We start from the raw sequence: 22917 nt of genomic DNA, 5'->3' as shown, positions 1-22917 counted from the left end.
TTCAGCCCATAAGAGCCAGTTAGCCAGTCCGCTGGGTGGTGTCAGTTTGGGTGAATGAAATGACTGTTGTTTCAAGGCAGGGGGAAAACGAGTGACCGTTATTTAGAGTAAGAAATTTATATCCAACATAGTGTGAGATTAAACAAATCTGCGAGGGAGACTTGACCTGTTATAATAACCTTAAGTGTTTTGGGCCCCCACCGGGGCGGGGGGAGGCATGGATGCTCAAAAGACCCTACTGTGCACACATCCCCATGGCAAGATAGCTACCTACGCAAGACAACACTAGAACTCACTGAAAGGCTCAAGGCATTGTGGAATTGTTAAGTTACTGGAATTTTTCTGTTTTACAGTACAGAATGGCTGGCTCTTTAATGCATTAAACTTTCTAACACCACATGGTAAGCATGATTACAAAAAGACAATGTGAGGCCCTTCATTAGGTTTCCAGGGATTCAAGCCAAGAAGAGTGTGAACCCCGGGCCCAGCCCCCTCCCCACAAAGGAAATGTTGGAGTATTTGAAAATGTGCTTCCCCCAGTCCAATCTAGCTTCAGCTTCCTTGCTACATCCAAGGTGACTGCCATCTCTAGTTGATTAAGAGCCTGCACAGACTGGATCTTGGAAGAATTTAAAGCAGATTCAAACAACTCCTGAAGGTCTTCTCCAATGAGGAAATTAGAGGCCACTGCCCCAAACCTTCCCCTCCCATGATGATCTCTTGGCTCATCAACAAACCTGGTAAGCTCCTTCTTAACTGGGTAACCTGACTCTGCTTCTCTGTCCAGTACAAAAGACAGCAGGGCTTAGCCCAAGTCTTTATCAACAGGGTTGCTTACCCCTGTGAGGGAATTCTGAACGTAGCAAGGCCCCTAGTCAGGATCAATTGGTTAGGATGTCCCTTTCTGGACCCTATAATGTGAATGGTTCTGCCTGGACCCCAGGCATTTAGGCAAGTCCATCCCATCTGAAGCTCTTAATTGGGGACTTTAAAACAAAGGAATTAAAGAATCCCTGGTAAATTGTCAAATCACAGAAAGAGTCAGCTACAACTTTATTAAACAACTAAAGTAAGCATTTTGCCTAATTACAGGTGTAAGGCATGGTTGTCTTTCTGGTTCTAGCAACCCATCCCTGTTCCTCCGGCCAGGGTAGGGGAGCCTCATGCTGCCCCTGGACCATAGTCGCCTCTCCATCTTGTCAGTTTCTTTCTTCTTCATCTGTCCGTGTTGCCTGGCAGTTGGAGACCCCATTTCTATTTTCTTAATACCTGGTGATTATATTGCAATGCTTGGCTGCAGAATTGGCACAAAGCTCAAGAGAGCTTTTCTGCTGCCAATTCTCACCCCCCCATCTCTCAACACATCACTCTCTGCTGGCTATACTCCTGCTCTCTCCACAGTCACTATGCTGGCCTTACTCCCCGAGCTCCTACATCTAGCGTCTCTCTGTGCCCACTCTCAAGGCTCTGATTGGATTCAGCCTCCTTCAGGCCCAGCCTGCCTACTGCCTTCACCTGTGGCGGCTCTGGAAGCCAGGCCATTGCTGCACAAAGCCTCTTTGTGATGGAGCCTTCTACCAAGCTTGGTGAATAGGGCAGTTGGCGTTTTGACACCTGCATTCTCATTTGGATGGATGCATACTGATTTTTTGTTGTCATTACATATCAGTCCTGCAATCACAGTTATATACCTCAATTACTTTCTGATTTGTCTATTGGCAAAAAGAATTCCTTCAGCACAGCATTATTGCAATGACCATCAAATTATTCTGAGCTTTTGACTCATAAATACTATCACTAATACTTTAATACTTAACCAAATATTAATATAATTTGTTTAATAATTAGAATGATGAATAGTGATCTATTATTAAAGTATCATCAGTCTGGGTTTCTGCTCAACTCCCTGAGGGCTTTGCCCAGGTCTTACAATTGACACCTGTGACTACTGGTCACGTGTGGAACTCTGACCCCTGGGGTGGCTGTGGCTTTTTGTTTTTGGTTTGGTACTGAATGTTCATATTGTGCCCTAGCACCCATTGCTTCCTCTGCCTCCTCCCCTTGGCTCTCCTGATGTCACATAAGCACTGGGAGCTCCTACACATGCATGTCACACAGGTGTAGGTCAATGGGTGAACCCTGGAAAACAAAGGGGAAAAACAAGAAATGCTTACTTTCAAAAGGCTTGTTAGTGTGAACTCTATATTTTTTCATGGCCACTATATTTTCCGTGTGTATGAGGTTGGGCCATCTAGGTGGGCTCACACATTAGCATACTACTTAAGGTTTCTGGGTGCAGGCTAGTGAGGAGGAGGGCCTTGGACAGGCCTTGATACTCCCATCCTCCCTGCCAAGTCAGGGTAGATACTGTTCTTATTTATAGACAAGGAAACTGAGGCCTAGAGAGATTACATGACTTGCCTCCAGCCACAGAGGAGGAAATGCTGGGTCTTCAGTGTGTTTTGTTTTCCAAAATCCCCACCTCCTCTCCCTCTCTCTCATTTCTGGGGAGATGTATGGCTGGTTCTCATTGCTGTGAGGAGTGGGAGAGGCAAAAATCATACCAGCTAAGTGGGTCTGGGACTGTGACAGAGGAATTCCCTTTGCTTTTCAGAGACTACTAATGGGGACGAGGGCGGGCGGGGCTTAGCTGGGGAGGGGAAGAGCGGATGGAATCACTTGCAAAACCCTAATAAATCTGCAGGCCCAGCTGTTCCTCATCTGATGATCCTGAAGGGAAAGTGTGAAATAGTAGAGATGCTGATGGGCCTGGGGGGCCCCTTCAAAGGCAACCCGGTTTTCCCAAGGACCCAGAGCAGGGGTGGAAAGTGTCCGGAAACGTCTGAAGGGTGTTTGTTAGAGTTGGGAGGCCTGGGCCCCCAGAGGCTGTATGCACACATGGAGTGTGCCTGGGAACGCCTGGGGCCTGGAAGTTCTGGAAGGGTGGTCAAGCCATCCCCTCCTGGAGTGCAAGATCAAGGCTGAGAGAGCTGGGAGTTTGAATCCCAGCACCACCATTTCCTGGTGGTATGGGCCTGAGTGGGATATTTAACCTCTCTGAACTTCATTTTTGTCATGTGTAAAATTAGGATAATAATCCTCCCTTCAGGTGGCTGTTAGGATTAAATGTGCTAATGCATGTCCATCCAGGTTCTTCCCCTTTGCTTCTTTTTCCTCTTTCCCCCCAGGGAATCAGGAAGGGGCTGGGCTATACTCATACCTAAGGCCAAGCCCAGGGAGGAGGAGGAGGAGCAGGAGTACCCCTCCAACCTCCACACCCTCCCACCCTCCCCACCCACCCCAGGCTTTCAGCTGGGTGTGGATGGGGTGGGCCTAGCAGAGAACTGTTTCTACTTCCCAGTCTCTGCAGCCCAGCAGCATACAGCAGGAGGAAGAGGGCTGTAGAGGGAGGCTCCTCTTGACCTTGACCACTCTCAGCAGGCAGGAGCTGTGAGTCAGTGGGGAAGCGGTAGGTGCCTAACCCTGCTTGGACTAAAGGCTTCCATCCAGCAAGTGAGCTGCTACCCCCAAGACAAAGGGCATGGTCTCTGCGGCTGAGGACTCTGGCCCCAGTTGAAAAGCCTTTAACTGTTCCAACTTTACTATTCCCAAGAACACAGTGGTCAGTCCTCCCAGGAGACAGTCTGACCACAAAGTCAGCCTCAGAGAGCAGGCCCAGTGGACCCAGGGGGATCAACTGGCGTTCAGAGCATCTGGGGCCACCTGAGCTCACAGGGATCAAGCCAGGAGCCTCTGCCCTGGGCAGGAGCATGTAGAAGCCCTACAGTCTCCAGGCAACCCTCCCTGTACTTGGTTCAGATAATCCTGGGTTCAAGACCTTCACCATCTGGGATGTGCCCTGCCACCCCCCCGCAAGCCAAGAAGCCCCTCTGAATGGCAGTTTCCCATGTGTAAAATGCTAACGCACCTGAAGGTTGTGAAGATGGCTGTCCTCACTCTCCCAGGCCTGCCCTGTGGACTCCGAGCATGCTCATCCCCTCCCTGAAATTCATTTTTTTCCTCTCTGATTTTTCTCTTTCCTTGTCTCTTTGACCTTTTTTCAGCTCTGAATTTCTTCTTAGCACCTTCTTCAGGCTGGTTGCTTTTCTCCCTCCGACAAGTCAAACAGCAGAGTGGGGAGGGTTGGAAGAAAACTTCACGTCTCAGATCACAGGGACCCTCTGCTCCAAGGTCTGGCCGCGCCGGACTCAGCCAGGCTCCCAGCTCCTGAGCAGATCCTGTCCTGACCTCAGCTTCTCTTTCTCTTCTCCCTCCTTCTGGGTGCTCCTGCCTGGCTCAGAAAAGGAGACAAATCAGGAGTGATCAGGGTGAGAGGGGGAGCAGAGGTGGTAACCCTCCTAAAACAAAGGTCAGTGGAGGCTGAAAGAAGTAAGCACGACATGACCCCTTAAGCTGCAGAGTAATGGGGAGAAAGTCAGTCCCCTTCCATCACTCCCTGCCTGGTCCCAGAACTAGAAGGAAGTCCTTCTTGACATCTAACTTATACCCTTTCCACTGTGATTCCTGTCTACTTCCTTTTGGTCTATGTGGATGATGCTACCTTCATCATCCCTTCACGGGCACCTCCTCAGTGGGCCTTATCCTCAATTCTGTTCAGCTCAAGGCCCAGGGGAGTGAAAGAGAACTTTAAGAGGATGTTTAAAGTTTGGCTTCTCATCACCACATCTCAGCCGAGTCCATAAAACTGCCTTATAAAGCCCACTGGCAAGCCAGCTGCCCTCAGCCCCAGGGGCCTCCCTGTTTTATGATTGGCCCCAATTCAGACACCAGCTGGATGTAGGAACTCACTGGCTTTTACAAAGAGATGTTAATGAGCAGTATCTCTTCCCTTCTGTCTTGTTCCCAGAGTCTCTAATCCTTCCCTCATTCATGTGTTCCATCGGTCAATAACCATGTACCAAGAGCCTCCCGGAGCCAGGTTCTGGGTTAAGGGCCTGGGGTGAGGGTGGTTCTCCCTTGAAAGCACTGGCCTGCAGGAACTAGCACCTGGGTGGCAGTTCCCAGTAGCTGCAGTAGCTGGATCACACTGCACTGTCAGTGTTTGTAAACTGCACAGTAATTGTGAAACTGTGTTGGAAAAACAAACAATTACAGAGCAGACTGATAAGAGCTGCCACAAGGTGTGTTCCAAGAGCCAGAAGCCTGCTCAGATCTGGGAAGTCTTCTCAGAGGAGGTGGCCTTTGAGCTGTTGCCTGAAGGATACTTAAGAGTTGTCAAAGCAAGAAAAATGGAGCAGGTGGATAAAGGGATATCCAGGGTCAAGCTCTCCTTTGCTAAGGGCCAGGAGTGAGGGCTGGGTAGTGGGGACAGGGATCCTGGCAAAAAGCCACAGGAGCAGTGCAAACAACACAGGTTCGAGTCTCTCCAGGGCTCAGTCGTCTGCCTGTGAAATGGTTATAGTGTTGGTTAGTTAAAAGAAAAACCAGAAGCAATAATCCCTAGTGTGTGTATATTATAGTCTTTCACCATTTCTAGTTACTTTGCTTTGCATTACCTCACTCGATCCTTGCAATAATACTGTGAGTTAGGAAGGGTGGTTTTTTTTAATATCCATTTTTCAGATGAAAAAATTATCTCAGAGAACTGCAGTGACTTGTGGCTGGAGACACAGCGAACAAGTGGCAAATGTGGATCTTGTATTCTAAAGCCAGGGCTCTTTCCACTGGTATCGTTTGGAGCTGCTTGGGGAAGTGCTGAGGGATAGAGGTGAGCAGTGGGGGGCAGGGGTGGGGGATATATAAGTGTTTCCTCTCAGCAGCCTCTGTTACGGTGCCTGCACCTCCTGCTCCCCTGCACCGAGTTCATCTCGGTGTGCCACCTAATACCAGGGTGAGGGCTAGAGGCAGGTAAGGGGACATAGGCAGTAGACTCAGATTTCCCTGGGAGCAGAGAAGGAAAGGAGGACCTCCTGAAGATGGACACACCATGGGAAGGGTCCTAGGCAGAATCACATTTATAGGGGTCTCAACAAAAGAAGGAATTTGGGAAGGAAAGACCCTGAGGGTCAGCCATGAGCCCCCAGGACAGCCACTGTCCTAGGTGAGAATGTTGGGGGACTGAATGCCTCCTTCTGGCTTTGGGGAGAGGGTGCCCTTGTTTCCTCCCACCTCCCATCCCCCATGGTGAACTTAAAGGGGCCAGTGCAAGTCTCATATTTGTAAGTGAAGCCCGGGGGACTAGGGAGAGAATATGAACCCCTGGACACACCTCCACAGTCAGGTGTTCAGAATGGAGGGGCTGGAGAGGACAGGGACCACACACACAGTACACTCGGACATGCAGCATCACACTGTCCCAAACACATACATGCAGTAGTAGACACGCAATGACTGCGTCTCATACCTGTCACCCAGACTGCAACACAAATGCAGCCCCTCTACTCCCATCCTAAACACAAACACCAGCCAAGACCCTCTTACATAAACCCAAACACACAGGCTCCGTCTGGGCCCCACCTCTCCCACACAAGCGCATTCATAGGCACACACAAGCATAAGCAATGCAAACAATGACTTCAAGTTTACAAACTGCTTGTACACACAGCAAACACAACACCTCTAGATCCACAACCAAATCCAAACTCACTTGCACACTCAGACATATAAATATGTATGGAAATAATGATCACACACACAGCTCAAGCACCTAAGGTCAGGAAGGGGCCCAGGGAGCTCTGAAGTCTAGCTTAGGCGCCCAGCAAGTGTCCCCCAGCCTGGCTTCCATCAAGCTTGCCATTCTCTTCCCCACCCCTCCACTCAGACTCACCAGGCTGATAAGAGTTGGCCTGAAGGGATCAGGTCTCCATCCCTATCTCCAACCACCACTCTTCCCTTACAACCCTTCAAGTACTCATCAGGGCTCCAGGGACACACTAGGGTCTCTGTTGATGTTACACCCCACCCCTTTGTCCTACCATCATGCAGAGACCTGAAGCCAGAAAGTGTGGGGTTAAGAATGGCTGCCTGGTCCCTTCGAGGGGTAGAGCAGAGGCGGTAAGTGCCACATGAAGCAGGAAACACTACCACCAGGACCTTCCTCCTCAGGCCCAGGAGCCCCAGACTTCCCTCTGTAAAGCAGGATGGGCTGGGAGGACTGGTGAGGAGAGACACTGCATCCCCAGTGGAAAGGGTGGCAGCTCCTGCCAGCAGTCTCTGTGTCTCTTCAAACACACTCACACACACGCACACACACACACACACACACACACACACACACCCTCCCCCACTGTAATTAGAATGGTCCCTCCAGCACCAGGGGAAAGGCAGTGATTTATGAATGGGAGTTGGTGTAGAGAGATTCCAGCACCATCTGCTTGGGAGCAAACAGGAAGAGCTTCAATGTGCTGCAGACTTGGGGGAGGGAACCAGTTGGTGGAACAGGCTCATAAAAGCCAATCCTAATGGCCACAGGTGCTCCCCCAACCCCCAGCCCCCAGGAGAGATCCACAGCCTCTGCCAGGGCTCCCATGGCATGCACTCCTCTAGCCAAGGCCAGGCTGCCTGAAGTGGAGCCGTGAAGGAAAGAGCCTAGACCATCCAGCAGAACTGAATGTAAATACCTACATTTACTTATAACTGAACTTCAGTTTATTTGTCTATAAAATGGGTATGATAGGATGACGGCAATAAACAACTAAAAAATATTAAATGTTATAATGTGCCTGATAAGGTAAATCATCTTAGCCCCATTTTACAGATAAGGATCCTGAGGCTGTGGAGGTTAAGAGACTGTTCCAGGTTTGCACTAGTGAGCTGCAGGGCCATGACTGGAGCCTGGGTCAGCAGAGGTCACTGCCCTAAATTTTTTTTTTTCTCACACTGCTTCTTAATATAGAGAAGCTTTGGAGATTACATGACATAAATATTTCAAGTGCTGGGCATGTGATAGGTACTCATCATGCATTAATTTTCTTCTTTTTGGGTATCTAGCTCCAGAAGTCAAAAATTTCAAAGACAGAGGGGGAGAGCAATAGACATTAAAGAGAGGTATTATAATTAGCACTTGGTGCCTTAAACTAGCAGACTGGCCAGTCCCGAGATGTTTACAGTTATAATCTAATGTCACCTACAGAAAATGACTGGCGTTTTTTAATGACAAGCCCAGCTGTGCTTCACAGTGATGAGTTTTGGTTGTGAGCAGGGCTATAAGTGACTGCCATTTGTATGCCCATCATATGGCCAGTCGTCGTCGGCAGCCGTCCGTCTCGAGAGACGATGGTGTAGCTTCTTAAGAGTCTATCTGCACCGCCGAGAATGGTTGTGCAGTCCGACTCGGGAGTGACACGGTATCTGTCTCCTCCCGTGTTGAATCGACATCTTGCGATGACGCTGGAGTGTCCTCTCCAGTGAAGCTGAAGCTACAGAGCCTGGGCAGGGTGATATGGAGGGTCTGCTATTGCCCATGCAGCAGACCCCCCCTCTCTTCGCAGCTGAAGGGTCCAAGGGAAAGACGAAGTCAATACAGCTTGGCTTCAGGTGCGCCGCAGGAGTTGCCGGTGTTGACTACAACGTCAAACCGCCTTAGGGACTCCGGCTCCGGATTTTCTGTCAGGGTTTACTCCCTTAGCCTTTCCCCTGAAGAGGTATGCCGCAAGGCAGCGGAGGTTTTTTGGAGTCAGAGTTTTCCTTCTCTGATGTGCCCTGACTGGAAGATCGAACCAGCGACACTTAGCTCGCAGGCCGACGCTCAATCCACTGAGCCAAACCAGCCAGGACATATGGCCAGTATGAGTTTAATTTTACTCTTCTTAGTTTGTTCATCCCCAGTGCCTTTAACTTATTTCCCCAACAGTGGTTCTCAACTAAAACTAAGATTCAGAACCACCTGGGGTTTCTAAATGTTCTAAATATTCTCCAAGTGGTTCCCACCTCCTATCCCTGGGGGACCCACTGGCCTTTGATTTGCAAGTCCTTCAAATCCAGAAATTGATCAAATGCATTGACACTATGACCACCAGAATGCAAGTTCCTCCCCCACAAGGACCATGTCTTTTTTTTTTTTTTTAAGATTTTATTTATTTACTTTTAGAGAGAGGGGAAGGGAGGGAGAAAGAGAGGGTTTAGAGAAACACCAATGTGTGAGAGATACATCGGTTGCCTCTCACATGCCCCCAGCTGGGGACCTGGCCTGCAACCCAGGTATGTGCTCTGACTGAGAATCGAACCAGCAACCTTTTGCTTTGCAGGCTGGTGCTCAATCCACTGAGCCACAGCAGCCAGGGCCAGGGACCATGTCTTATTGGTCCCCATGGCCCCTTCAGAAGTCTTGCATTCAAGAATAAAGTCTTCTAAAAAACACAGACATTTAGTCCTTAAGACCCAGCTTTAAGACTGGTGGAAACAAATGCCAAATGGAGGGACCAAAAATCTTGCTATCAAAGAATTGATATTGAGAAGGGGAGATCAGAAAGGAGGTGACATCTCCTTGGCTGGGCATTAAAGGCTGAGCGGGATTTTGAGAGTGGGTAAAGAAGATGGGTATTTCAGACATAATGAACCACCATGATACTGAATACCATCAGGCCTTAGCTCATGCCCTAACAGTCAGCATCTCCTTGTATTGCCTTAATTTTCCATGTGGGAGTTGAAGGGTAGAAAGTTCTACATGTCCCAGGGAGCTGGGGAAAGGGCAGAGAAGGCCAGCAGACAGTGTGGTTTGGCCCAGAACAGCCCCACATTTTCCCTATCTCAGGTGGCAGACCAGGCCTCTATGGCCCATTTCTCAGAATATTGTGGGTCCAGAGTATGTAGGGGCCACATCCATCATGGAATAAAGGCTTGCCCTATGATCTTGAGGTTGTGCATACTCAAGGGTTAAGCAGAGTCTTTCAGACTTGAACAAAGAAGGCCTAGAAGAGAGTGATCGGGAACCTGCAGGAGGTGGCACCTGGCCAGGCTGGAGAGAGAGTCAGCATTGCCCCACCTCCCTCTGCCACCATTATACTTCCTCTCCCACTCAAAATTAGACCTCTGGTTCCCACCACCCAGCCATTATACCGCTCACCCAACCTGGCCAATATCACATATTCACCCACAGGTGAGTATGGGCACTTGGCTCATGATCTTCCTCTGTATCCCAACTCCAGCCATCACCCTAGGTACCCTGAATATCCACAAGGACATTCCAACACCCTCACTTCTTGGCTCCTCTACCTCCCCATCTTCAATGACCTGCTTTCTGCCTCAGCCACCCACATACTGCCTAGAACAACTCCTATAAACTCTTGAACTGCAGTATCCCCCTCCTGGGCCGCAGCTTCTTTCCTTTCCTCCCATTAAACCTGGTGTCCTTTCACAGAGATTTCTCTAATTCTCCCATTCTGTCTTGCTCATTCAGCTACGGTACTGGAGTGCTGGCTTTGGACGAGGCACACTGCCAGGCTGTCAGCCCCTTCCTGGCTCCACTTCCTCCCCTATCGACCTGCCTGTGATTGGCCACATCATTCATTCTCCCTGGCACCCATGATTCCCACACCCCCTCACCCTGTCTTTCCCAGCCCTGGAGGATTCCAGTCATCTGCTTTCCCCATCATGATTCCCAGGCTACAAGAAGGCATAGGAAAATCACCCAACCGTGCAAACTGGTGCCACTCCAGATTTATGGTCCCTGACGTCAGCCCGGCCCTCCAGGCCACTGGGCCCTGGTGGTCAGCTCCTGTTCTAACCCTTTACCACCCTTTCGGGCTTCCAGCCTGTCTCCTCCCTCATGTAAAATTGATGGAGAAAATAGAGATTTTCAGATCATAACTCCCCCAACCTCCCTCTCCTCCTCCTCTCTGCTTATCACAGACCTAAACTCACCTATTTGCAATACCCTGTTTGCACACCACAGACCACCCAGCCCTTGTGAAAATTCTTCTCTTAGCTGCTGTGACACCACCACCCTCTTTCAGATACCTCTTACTTTCTGATCATCTCCTCTCTGTCTCTTCCACCTACTTCTCCCCCTCTGTCTTTTCTCTCTCTATTTGGTTCCCAGGGCTCCTTCTATCACTTCTCCTGGTGTTTCCCTGCTCCCACTCCCCAAATCTTATCTAAAGCCATGGCTTCTTGCTCCAATAATTCTGATATCTGTGGTTCCATGTCATAGCTTGTCCTGATGTCCTGGATGATTACCTGTCCATCCTGTAGGAAGCACCAAAGCAGCATGTTGCCGACTAGGCCTCTTAGTTCCTTCCTAAGACCTCTCCCTCCCTCCTTCACTCTCTGGATGTCCGGTTACAGCATCACCATTCACCCACCTCCCCAAGCTAGAGACCTTGGAGTTGCCTCAACTCCTTCTTGTCCTCCCCATACCCAATCACCACATCCTATCCTGTCTCAGGGAGGATTGGTTCCCAGATCCTCCCATCCCTTCCATCAAGCTGCTTATCTGTTGCAATAGCCTTTAACTGGCCTCCCTTTTAACTGCTCCATGCTCCTGACTTTGTCCCACTTTTATATTTAAGCCAAATTTTCTACAATGGCCCACAAATGCCTTACCATTCTACAAATCTGACACCCCTCCCCCTGCTCTCCTTTCCTGCCTCTGTCACACCCCCAACCCAACTGGCTCCAGGACAAGTGGGACCTGCTCAGAAGCCCATGTCTGTGCATTTGCCAGTCCTTCTGTCTGGAATGCCCTCCCTTCCCCTTCCTTAACTGGGAAACTATCTTCCAAGAGCACATTCACAGTTCCCCTTCCCAGATACTCCAGCCCCTCAGGCAGAATTGCTCTCCTCTTGGTTCCCCTGTACCAAGTTTACCCAATCTACAATATCTGTTGGTTCCAGTTTGGGGCCTTCATGGAACACGTCTGCCATGAACATCCTTGTACAAGAATTCACCTTTGGGGTGTGCATATCTTCGACTTGACTACTTGGATACTGATGGGCTGCTTCCAAAGAGGTATTTGAGAATTTTTGTTCCACATCTTCACCAATATTTGTTCTTTATGAGACTTTAACACTTTTGCTAATCTGGTGAGTATATAGTACCATTTCATTGGCATTTTAATTAGCATTTCCTGGATTACCAATCAAGTCACACACATTGCCATATATTTTTGGCCATTTGAACTTCTGCATATTCAATTCCTTGATCCAATTTTTTCACTGGGTTGTCAGTCTTTTGCATCCACATTTGTAGGATCTTTACACTTTCCAGAGAAGAGGCTTTTGTTGGTTGTATGCATTGCAAAATCTTTTCCCACTCTGACTTTTCTTCTTTCACTCTCTTAAAAGATAGAACTTCTTGCTTTTAATGTACTCAAATTCATCAATCTTTTCCTTTATGGTTAGCATTACTTTTGTGTGTTAAGAAATCTCTCCCTACCCTAAGGTCATGGAGATATTTTTCTATGTTGTCTTTATTGCTTTATTAAAAGCTTTATTGTTTTGCTTTTCACATTTAGGCCCATGTTCTGCCTGGAATCCACAGCACTGGGTACTTACTTCTGTAGTACCTCCACCTCCATCTGTATATGTGTTGGTCTCCGCAGCTAAACAAAAACTTTCTTTAGGGCAAAGGACAAATATATGTATGTATGTATTTAAATTATATTTTAATTTTTCAATTACAGTTGACAGACATTATTTTATTAGTTTCAGGTGTACATCCCAGTGATTAGATATTACATAATTTACTAAGTGAGTATCCCAATAAATCTCACACCCACCTGGCACCATGCATAGTTATTACAGTACTATTGACTATGTTCCCTGTGCTGTACTTTACATCCCCATGACTATTCTGTAACAAACAATTTGTACTTCTTCATCCATTCTCCCAATCCCCACCCCTCTTCCATCTGGCAACCATCAAAATGTTCTCTATATCTATCAAATGTATTTTTTTAATTGCTATATTCAGAGGTCCTAACATGGTGCCTGGCTCAGAGTAGGCACTCTATAAGTGCTCTTGGGTGCTTGGATTGCAGAATCCAGGTACAGCTTCTTCCAAGTAGGAAGACATTCTCTTCTGAAGGCCCCCAACTTTGCTGACTTCCCCACTCCCCTTGATAAGCTAACCCTCATGTCACAAGCACGTATCGAGCACCTATTGTGTGCAGGCCCTGGGTATAAGGGTATATTGCTAAGGATGGTGTAGTCTTGGCTCTCGTGAAGCTCACCACCTGGTGCCTGGCTTCCTAGCACTGGCCAGAGACCCACATACTGATTTGGGAAACCAGACAGACCAGGGTTCAAATCTCAGCTTCACCTCTTGAATTCAAATTCCAGTTCTATCATCTTGTGAGACCTTGAGCAAGTCACCTCAGTATCCTGGGCTCCAGATTTCTACTTTGTTAAAGGGAGGATAATGGATAACTTACTGGTCTCCATGAGGACTGAATGAACCAGTTACTACAGTTGTTCATATGGAAAATTATACAATAACTGATAAATCATAATACAAGGATAAACTGTTTTGTGACTCACAACTGTAAACCTACTTCTGCCCACCCCTATACAAAAGTGCTCAGCAGGTGCTAGACATATGGTTGGTGTCCAGAAGTTGCTAAGTTGAGGAAATAACAAATGAATGAATGAATAAGTGGATGAACTGGTGTCAGGGTATAAGGAGAGATAGAATTGGGCAGTGGGAGAGCAGGCAGGAGGCAGAGGCTGCTTGCTGGTCCCTTGCAGGCCTTCCTTGTTGTCACAGTAACTGCTGTCAGCAAACGTCTCCCAGACAGGAATCCCCTTCAGGGCTCCCTTCCCCAGTCCACTGCATTTGTTGACTCAAAACCGCTCCACTGCCAATTTAGCCTCCAGTAAGGAAGGGGGGGGCAGGGGGGAGAGGTGTAGGAGGGAGTGGAACTATACAGAAAGGGGTCTTTGTCTGAGTGCTCTGGCATTTCAGATTTTGGTGAAGTTCTCTCTCTCTCTCTCTCTCTCTATTTTTATTTTTTAATTTAACCTCCTAAAGAATTGAGGGGGCTGCACTTGCAGTGGGAAGTATCTGATTTAGACAGCAGGAGGGACTTCCAATGGGCTCTCTGTATTGGGTGGTGGAGCAATAGAATGGGTTGCCCAGTCCCTGGGGAGTCTACCTGGGGCTTGGGCACAGACCAGGGCACTGTCCCTGTGAGGATCTCCCATGGGCTTAGCCCTCTGGTTCCACAGCAGCCCTGCTCCCTGCTGAGCTGAGAGGCTCCATGTTCAGGAAGCTCCTCTGGAGCTGGCAGCAGCTGAGCCTCCCTGTTCCTAGGCGTGGCTTGGTCTTGGGCCTCTGACCACCTGCCCTGCTCTGCTTTGGGCCCCTCTCACGGGGTTCCTGTGGGGCCAGCTCCAGCTCCTGAAGTGCTCGAGGCTGGGCCCCGGCTCCCCTCTGACCCCGTAGAGCCCTCCCACCCAGCCCTACTTTCAGGCCTGCCCTCCTGCCACCCTCAGTTTATGCCCAAGAGCAGGAGCCCGGCCTAATGGCCCTGGCCTCCTACCGTCCCCTCCCCAGGCCCGCCCCGCCCTGCCTTGAGCCTCTTCTCCCTTTGCTGCCTTGCCTGTCTCTTTAGGTGGTTTCCAGGGCCCTCGGTGTACACACCCAGGTTTAGCAAGCTTCTCTCAGGACCTCCCAGGCCCATGTGTCTGCTTGTGTCTCTATTTCCCTTTCTCTCTCGCTGCGTCTCTTTCCTGACGTCTGCCTCCCTCCGCTCTCTGCCTCAGCCTGTCCCTTTTGCCTTCCTTCCTTCATGTCTATTTGTCTCTCTCTGACTTCTTCTTCCTTTTTATGACTCCATTTCTGTCCTTATGTGTGTCTAAGTCTTTCAGTCTGTCTCTGGAGCGTCAGTCTCTCTTTTGGTGTCATGTCTCTGTCTCCTGTCTGTCCCTCCCTCTGTCACCATGTCTCTGTCTCACTCACTACCTGGGCCTCTCGGTCTATCCCTGGCTCTCTCCCAGTCGGTCTCTCTGCCTCTATCCCTGCTTCTCCCGCTCTGAGCCTCTCTCTCCCTGGACACTCAGCAGACCAGAGCCAGAGTCTGCCCAGCAGCCCTCACCTCTGGCATCACTGCTGGGGACAGGCTTTGCCAACAGCTGCCAAGTGAGAACAGGCCTGTGTCCTCAGGCCTGCTCTGTGTGCGGGAGTTCCAGGGGCTGGAACCTGTCTTCACTCAGCACCTGCTGAGAGCTCCTTTCTCCCTCCCCTCCTCCCTCTCCTGGACTTAAACTCAGTGTCCCCACCCCCACTCCGAAGAACCTGAGCCCTGGCCCTGAGACAGCACCACTCAGAGCTCCGTGGGGGCACTGTGGCAGGAACTCCTCCCCAACACCAGTCAAGAGCTCCCAGGCCAGCTGGGGTGCCCACACACCCTATGTGGAAAGCGGCGTGGACAACGAGGGTAAAAGAATCCAGGATCCAGTGTGGGCCACAGACTGGAAAATCCCAAAGGAAGGGAAACCAGAGTGTATGTCACAGAGAAAGGCTGGGCTCAAGCTGAATGGGACCAAGTCAAAGAGAGAAGGCAAAAGAGGGCATTCTAATGAGAGGACCTGAACTAGCAAAGCAGGGAGGTAGGAATAATTGAGGGACCCTCGATGGGCAATGGTTTAAAGGGCTAGAACTAAGGTTTGTGTAAGCACTTGAGAGCAGAGAGAAGATTAAAAACTATCCACATGCCCTGGCCAGTGTGGCTCAGTTGTTTGGAGGATGGTGCCACAGACCAGAAGGTTGAAGGTTTGATTACCGGTCAGGGAACATACTCAGGTTGCAGGTTCGATCCCCAGTCAGGGCACGTATGAGAAGGCAGCCAGTCGATGTTTCTCTCTCTCTGACTCTCTCTTCCTCTCTCTAAAAGCAATGGAAAAAATGTCCTTGGGTGAGGATTAAAAACAAAACAAAACTACCCATGTGGTGGTAGGTAAGAGGGAGGCAGAAGTTTCATAAGCGACCATGACAGGCTCAGTTGGTTTCTAATTCCCAAAGTGAAGAAGAGGAAAAAGGGATTTCAGGCTAAGGAACTGATATGTGCTCAGAGAGGTGCTGACGCTGTGTGGTGCAGAGTGAGAGGTCTAAGGGACAGGGAATGGAACAGGAGCTTGGCGTGCCACCCTAGGGGACTATCTTGTGGCTGCCACAGAAGAGTTTTGAGGAAAGTGACATGGTCAAGTCTTATTTGTTTTTACTTTTTAAATCACCGGCAGCTGTTGGGAGGATGGACTGGCAGGAAGGGAGGCTGCGGGTGGGGAGGCCTGTAACAGCTACTGCAATAGTCCTGGCAAGAGCTGAAGAAGGGCTGGCCAGGGCTACGTTCCTGGGAGTGGAGACCAGAGAACTCTTGGAGGGTACCTTCTGAAACAGACTATTAAAACCCAACCAGAAAGGGGGTCAGGGAGAAAGTTGGGGATGTTGAAGTGCTTAGCTTAGGGAACACAGTGTTAGAGGAGATGTTTAGAAGAAAAGACCAAGAACTTTGGGTTTGAAGTATCTGTGGGACTTTCTAGGGGTAGAACTCCTTCCCCTTGGCCCCTCACTTGAAGTCCTGGAAGGTGCAGTCCTAGAGAGGGTCTAGTGACCACAGAGAGTTCTGGAAGTTGACAGTCTCTGGGGCTGAGCAAATGCTGAGCTGAGGTCTAATCTATTTATGGCCAGTTCTAGCTCCAAAGCAAAAAGGAGTAAGAAATGACTTAGGAAAGACACTGCCTGGTACCCTCTTGAATCCTGCTTCTTCAGTGTCTTCTCACCCATGCTCCCTACATGCCTACACCCTACACACACACACACACACACACTCACTCACACTCTCACACACATAGAACTAGATCAGCAATGGCAACAAATGTCCAGACCATCCAACAAGTATTTTCTAATGCAAATTCCCTCCCTCCCATTGTTACCCACACAACTGCTCTCTGAGCAGCTGGAGGCAGAGTTGGGGTGGTGGCAGCAAAAATAAATCCCATTTTCTGCTCCTCTTTAGTGCTGGGTTGCAATCCTCTGCTGCCTCCCCTCTTTCTCCACAGATGGGGGATTAGACTGGCCTCAGGTTCGGCTCTGTCTCGTGGGGAGGGTGACGGGCAGGGCAGGGACTGAGTGGGAGGGAGTGGAAGTGTTCAGTGACAGGGCTAAGAATAACAGCTTCCATCGGGCCTGACACCCTCTCCCACTTGCCATGGCTCAAGTTGTTCTGTGCGTGCGGAAGACAGACAGACAGATACAGGGTGTCTGCATGGGACTCTGTGTATTTGTGCATGGGACAAAGACCAAAGCTGGGGGTGCAGTGGAGGGCAGGTTGACAGGCCAATGATGTGGATGTGACTGGGAGAGGCTGGAGACAGAGCAGCCCTGTGTGAGTGAGACGGTGAGAGAGAGAGAGCAAGCATGCTCTGTGCTTGTGTGTGTGTGTGTGTGTGTGTGTGTGTATTTGTGTGTTTTAGGGGCTGCGGAGGGAGGCGTGCTGTTGTGAGAGAGGCTGCTGACGTGTGGGAGAGAAGATCAGACAGGCAGGGGGAGGCTGGGCCCGAGTGTGCAGTCATCATCAGGGCATTTGTCAGCAGCCACGGTGAGGGCAGCAGGGAAGGCCCTGGCCACAGGCCTCACTCTGCCTGGAACCACTAGGCATCCCACACGTGGCAATTCAGTCGCTGCCTTCTCTTGTCCAAAGGACAACTGAGAAGGAAATGTGTGTGTGCACAGGGGTGTGTCTGAGGGTATGGAGACTGTGTGCAGCATATAAGGGTGTGTCTTGTATACATATGTTAGTGTCTGTATACATGTAGGAGTGTGTGTTAGAATATTGTATTGTCTCTTTGTATGTAAGTTTGTATACATGTCTATTTCTGGGTGCGTGTATGGTTTGTTTACGAGTCTTTGTGAACGAAGGTGCATCTGTCTGTGTCTGTGTGTATGTGCGTGTATAAATGTGTATCTTTGTGTGAGCGTGTATGTGTGTGTGAGACTGAGTATCCGTGCGTGTGTAGACAAATGATGAGATGGGATCCTCAGGCCCTCAGCTTGCCCAACTTCCCTCATTGCCTCCAGCTCCCAGCAGATGGTGAGGGACCTGTGACCATCAGCCTTTAACTCTGTCCCCACTTTTCTAGTGCACAGTGAGCTGAAGATAGGGGCAGGAGCCAAGAGGCTGCTGCATTTCTAGCCTTTTCCGGGATGGAGCAGGAAGAAGCGCCAGAGTTTGCCTGACGGTGATGACCGCACCCACCAACCCCGGCGCCAGCTGTTAGCGGCCAGTGCAGTGATGCCTCGTTTTATCGAGAGCACATGTTGGGATAGGGAGCATGCTATTTGAATTTCTGTATATGAATCACAAATGCCATGAGAGGTCCTCAAAACAGTTTTATGATGCATTCTTTGTGAAGCCAGTGGTTAGTATAACATGGGGCACCCCAGCCTTGTCAAAGCAGCTGTCTGGGAGTATGACTTCCCGAGACATGCAGTCTGGGCCCCGGGCCTTCTCTTTAACAGCCAGGAGGGTCTACCTAGCCAGGTATCTATCCATCTATAGCATCACCTAGAGGGGTTCTTTAATGCAGTACTTTATGAAGCCAACTAAATGGTTCATTGAGAATGACTAAACTTAACCTTGGAAAGAAAATCATAAACATTTTACTACCTAGCTAAGCCAAGCATGATTACATATGGAAACTATGGACACTACTCAGTGGGATTTTGATATTAATTTCCAATTTCCTCTTCACTGAGGAACTGATGAAAACCCAGTCTCTGTGCTATCCAGGCTAGAATCAACATCGTCATACACCTACACCATCCATGCAAACTGCTGCTTCTCACCATCCCTCCCTCCACTCCAGGTCCACCCTGGCTGCTCCAGAGCCTTGACTTGACCCTCAGTCTTGGACGGTGTGCACACTGGGGTCTATTTAAGTGCCATTTCCCTCAGTGACATTCAGGAGAGCTGCCTCAGCTGGCCTCCTGCTGTCACAGGCAGCGCCTCCCTCCCTGGGCTGCCTGCTGAGCCCCTACTCTGTCTTATTTCCAACCTGCCTGTTTGTCCATTCTGGCCTCTCCTTCCTGCCCCAGTGGGCTCAAGGGAGCTGTGTGTTATTCACTGCTTTGAGCAGGACTCAGAGAACAGCTTCCCCCATCAGGCAGGAACAAGACACCCAAGAGCTTCCTGTGTCCACTTCCGCTGTCCCCTCTGAGAAAGGGAGCTTCCACTCCATGTGTAACATCAGGGGACAGGAGGCACACCATGGAGTCTCCAAATGGCATGAAACCAGTAGCTTCAAGTGGGAACAACCTCTGGGGAGGGACCCAGCACCGGGTTCAGAGACAGGCACACACACTTCAGTTTGACTCTCAGCCCTGCCACTCTGAGGCTCTGGTCAAGTCAGTTATTCTCTTTGTTAGAAGGGCACATTCACACCTTCCATGAAATAATGGATTCACATGGAAAGCCCCTGCGCCTAGCAGGCATTCAGTGCAGGCCTACCTCAGAGATACCGTGGGTTTGGTTCCAGACCACTGCAATGAAATGAGTCATAATCCTTTTGCTGGTGGAGAGTCTTTCCTTCAATTTGTAAAAAAAAAAAAAAAAAAAGCGACATCTGTGAAGCGCAATAAAGCAAAGCTCAATAAAATGAGGTATGCCTATAAATGGTACTTACCACCATTACTACTCTACCAACCCAAGGGATCTTGGAGAACAACCAGTGTTTACCAAACTTTGGCTGTGACTCAGAGTCACTTGGGAAGCTTCTTAAAATGCAGCTCCCTGGGCCCAGAGCCTTTGCCTCAGTGGGTCATGCCACAAGCCCTCCATCTACCCCAGCTTCAGAGTACCAGGGTGGTTTGTGGAAACGGCTGGGCTACACTGGCCTCCCACCCACCCCTTTCTTGCATTTCAGAGCTACTGAGGCCCCAGTGTGCGTTGGCTCCTGAGGACGCCATCCCAGGTGATTGAGTTTGACATCATCTTTGCTGGAGAGCACCCTGGTGGCTGCTTTGGTTTTGATTACAGGCAGCCTGGCACCGGGTAGCCGTGGCCTATTCACCTGAACTGCCTGCACAAGGCACAGATGCTAATTACACGGGTAAGTACTTGCAGATTTCCCAGGAACAACAAAGATAATTTGTTTGCTGCATGGCTTGTTAGGAGAGAAGCCGGGCTCTGGTGTCTGGGTGGCTTGTAGATTAGGCCCCTGGCCTTTCACCTCCTCCTGCCCTTGCCTGCTGGTTCTCCCAGCTGTGCTGATTAGAAGCGGGGGAAATTAAGATCACCCTCTCAGCCCCCATCCCCACAGGCTGGAGGAGCTGGGGGGAGGAAGGGGGATCCGCTGGGCTGCAAGGCTAGGCCAGGCTGAAGACATCTAGCAGGGTTCCCTCCTGCCCAGCCTGGTGCTTGTGGAGACAGGGCAGACAAGTAGCCAGAAGCACGGCTTTCCTGAGTCTCCCCCTTGGACATGCACAGCATTGCTGCCACTGCTGAGGAGCAGGCTGAGGGATGAGAAGAGTTCACACACAAGGAATGTGGGAACTGGAGGAGCTGGAGAGGGAACTTCTTGGGGCTCCCACAAAGGGTGGTAACGGGGTGGTTGCTGCAGGGAAGGATACCCCGGTCTTGGCCTTGACTGCTATGGAGTGGGCAGGAGTGACACCCTATCCATCTGAGAACAGGGTCATGCCAGATCTGTGAGTCCAAATGACGTTGTAAAGAGGAAAGTCGCCGTGGAAATCAGCCAGACCCCAGCTGCCTAAGAGCAATGCAAGGAGCCCCACGAGAAGTAAGGCATCAGGGCTGAAAGGGTTGTAATAGTCTTCTCCCCTTGTTTCCTCTGCCTGTGGGAACAAGAACAATGGGATTGTTATTATTAATATTGGTATCCCTTATAATTTTATATGTCTTTAATGGTTTTTATACACTAATAGTCACTATTTATCAATGACCTACCATGTGCCAGACAATGAAATTGGTGTTGTGCATATGATTAGGCTACAAGGGAGAGGTCATTAGGTCTGTATTACAGATAAGTAAATTGATGCTCAGTGAGATGAACTACCTTGACTGAGGTCACACAGTAAGATGCGGAACCAGGATTTGCTTCCCCTGTCCCCTGATTGGCTCCTTTCCGATGGCAGACTAGTGTCCATCAGAACCAGAATGCATGTCTGCCATTCAAGCACATGGCTTTCCCACACAGTGAGTGGAGGAGCCTGGGGCAGGGGTTTAAGTTGTGTGTCCCCTATGGAAGGTGTGATGATGAGCAGACTTACAGGGGATCCAACCTTATTCTGGAATGGTGGATATTCCATCAGAATAGTCTACTATGCTCCAGTGAGAACAGCCCTTGTCCTGGGCCTCCCACCCCTCTTTCCTTTCCTCTCTATCTCTCTCACTTCCGTAGGCTATGGGTGATCTTGAAGGTAAATGGAAACTCTGTCTATGGGGGAAAGGAACCTGGTGTCCCCCAGGGCAGAGGCCAGTCTGGGATGGGGTTGGGTACAGGACGTGCATGGCTGGCAAGCTGGGAGAGGGAGTTAGTGAATAAAGTGACAATGCCAACCCTTCGATCAGCTGCTCTCTGTGATCCCAGGATTTCCTTTCATCCTACATCTGCTTACATCTTTCCATTCTGGTTTCACTAATTATCATTCCTCTAAAAACTGTTGGGAAAATTTGTTAAAGGCAAATAACTTCTGCCCATAGCAACCCTTTCAGTCTCTTCACTTCTGCCCCTGGCCCTAAGACCTCAGCCTCTCAGCTGTCGAGAAGGAAACCTGTCCTGATATCATTAGTGTGTCCAAGAGAGCTGTGTTTTCACATATTTCTGTTTCTTCCAATTAAGATGATTCATTAAACCTCTAGAGGAATTCATTCTTATTCCTCGATCAGAACTTTCAAATAAATACATTCGGCCGATGGAAAGAATCCTTTAATACAGCACATGTCCTGATTTTGGTTTGGGGCATGTAGCCCTCAGGTTGTCGCTGGGAATGAGCAGAAGAGACCTGGGGCCAGTCTGTGACTTTGTGCAAGGGAGGTGAGCAGGCTGAGCTGACTCTGGCCACGTGAAGAGAAGCAGCTCTCCTCTCCCGCCCCGCCACCCCAGGGGTCTGAGGACAACACGCCAACTTCCCGGGTCTCGGCAGGCCTTGCCGGCCCCATGGCCCAGAAGCGGAGACTGCTTCTTCCCCGAGGTGGGCCTGCTGAGGAATTTGGGCCTGTTGCCACTTGGCCAGCTGTAGTTTCCATTCTGAGTGACCAGGGAAGAATGCACATTACTCCCAGCACCAGGTCTCCACGGACGACACACAGCTACCGGAACCTACCTTGGTGGAACCTGGCACGCTGAGTCTAACCCTGGTTCTGTTCCATGAGGATTTGGGGCTCCTTGCTGCTCCTCTCTGAACCTCGTTTGTCTTCAAATGGGAGGCATTTCTTGGGCTTCTACCATGTTACCAGATTTGCAGTTCTAAATCTTGCCAGCAGCCCTCATCACCCCTATTTTACAGATGAGGAGATTGTTGTTCAGAGACATTGACTTGACTAAGACCATATGACTGGTAAGGGAACGATCCAGAAATGAAGCCAAGACTGTTGGCTCAGGATTCTCTTGAGACCTCAAAGGGAACCAGTGATTGGCATACCCTGAGCACAAGGTCCTGGCCTGGTGGCTGCTCCTGAAAAAATAAACAGGGCTCAGAGACTATAGGAGCAAACCACATACTGGGAGGTGTGCTGGGAGCACTCAGAGCTAGGAAGGGGATATCACCCAGACTGTGGATGGAGGGGCAGGAAATGTACTGAGCTGCAGAAATCCACATCACCGGTTCCAAGAGACAGAATTAAAGTCTAATATAATGGGACTAGAATCTAAATCTCAGGTGCTGTCTGAGGGAGACAGAGCATGGCAGTGAAGTTTTATATCTGTTAGGAAGCATTGGGCTACAAGTAACAGAAAATCTGGCCAATAGTTGTTTACTCAAATAAGGGGTTGTTTTGCCCAC

The 22917-nt window shown here is 49.7% G+C and overlaps 1 long non-coding RNA gene across 2 annotated transcripts in view; it reads right to left on the bottom strand.

Moving 5' to 3' along the window:
- Positions 1-1046: 1046 nt before the first annotated feature.
- Positions 1047-22917, bottom strand: part of LOC150021004 (uncharacterized) — a 39799-nt gene continuing 17928 nt past the window's right edge. Inside the window, exons 3-8 of one of the 2 annotated variants that reach the window (XR_016510608.1) lie at positions 22240-22411; positions 20433-20748; positions 19403-19480; positions 15696-15783; positions 3929-4291; positions 1047-2139 (exon numbers count right to left, since the gene is read on the bottom strand). This is a non-coding gene — a long non-coding RNA (uncharacterized LOC150021004). The remainder of the gene's footprint in view (positions 2140-3928; positions 4292-15695; positions 15784-19402; positions 19481-20432; positions 20749-22239; positions 22412-22917) is intronic. The other variant, XR_016510609.1, reaches the window with a different exon arrangement.

The sequence above is a fragment of the Furipterus horrens genome, unplaced genomic scaffold (genome assembly GCF_987537825.1).
Source record: "Furipterus horrens unplaced genomic scaffold, mFurHor1.1.pri manual_scaffold_1, whole genome shotgun sequence".
Classification (NCBI taxonomy): domain Eukaryota; kingdom Metazoa; phylum Chordata; class Mammalia; order Chiroptera; family Furipteridae; genus Furipterus; species Furipterus horrens.
This window is presented reverse-complemented; position numbering and strand designations above follow the sequence as displayed.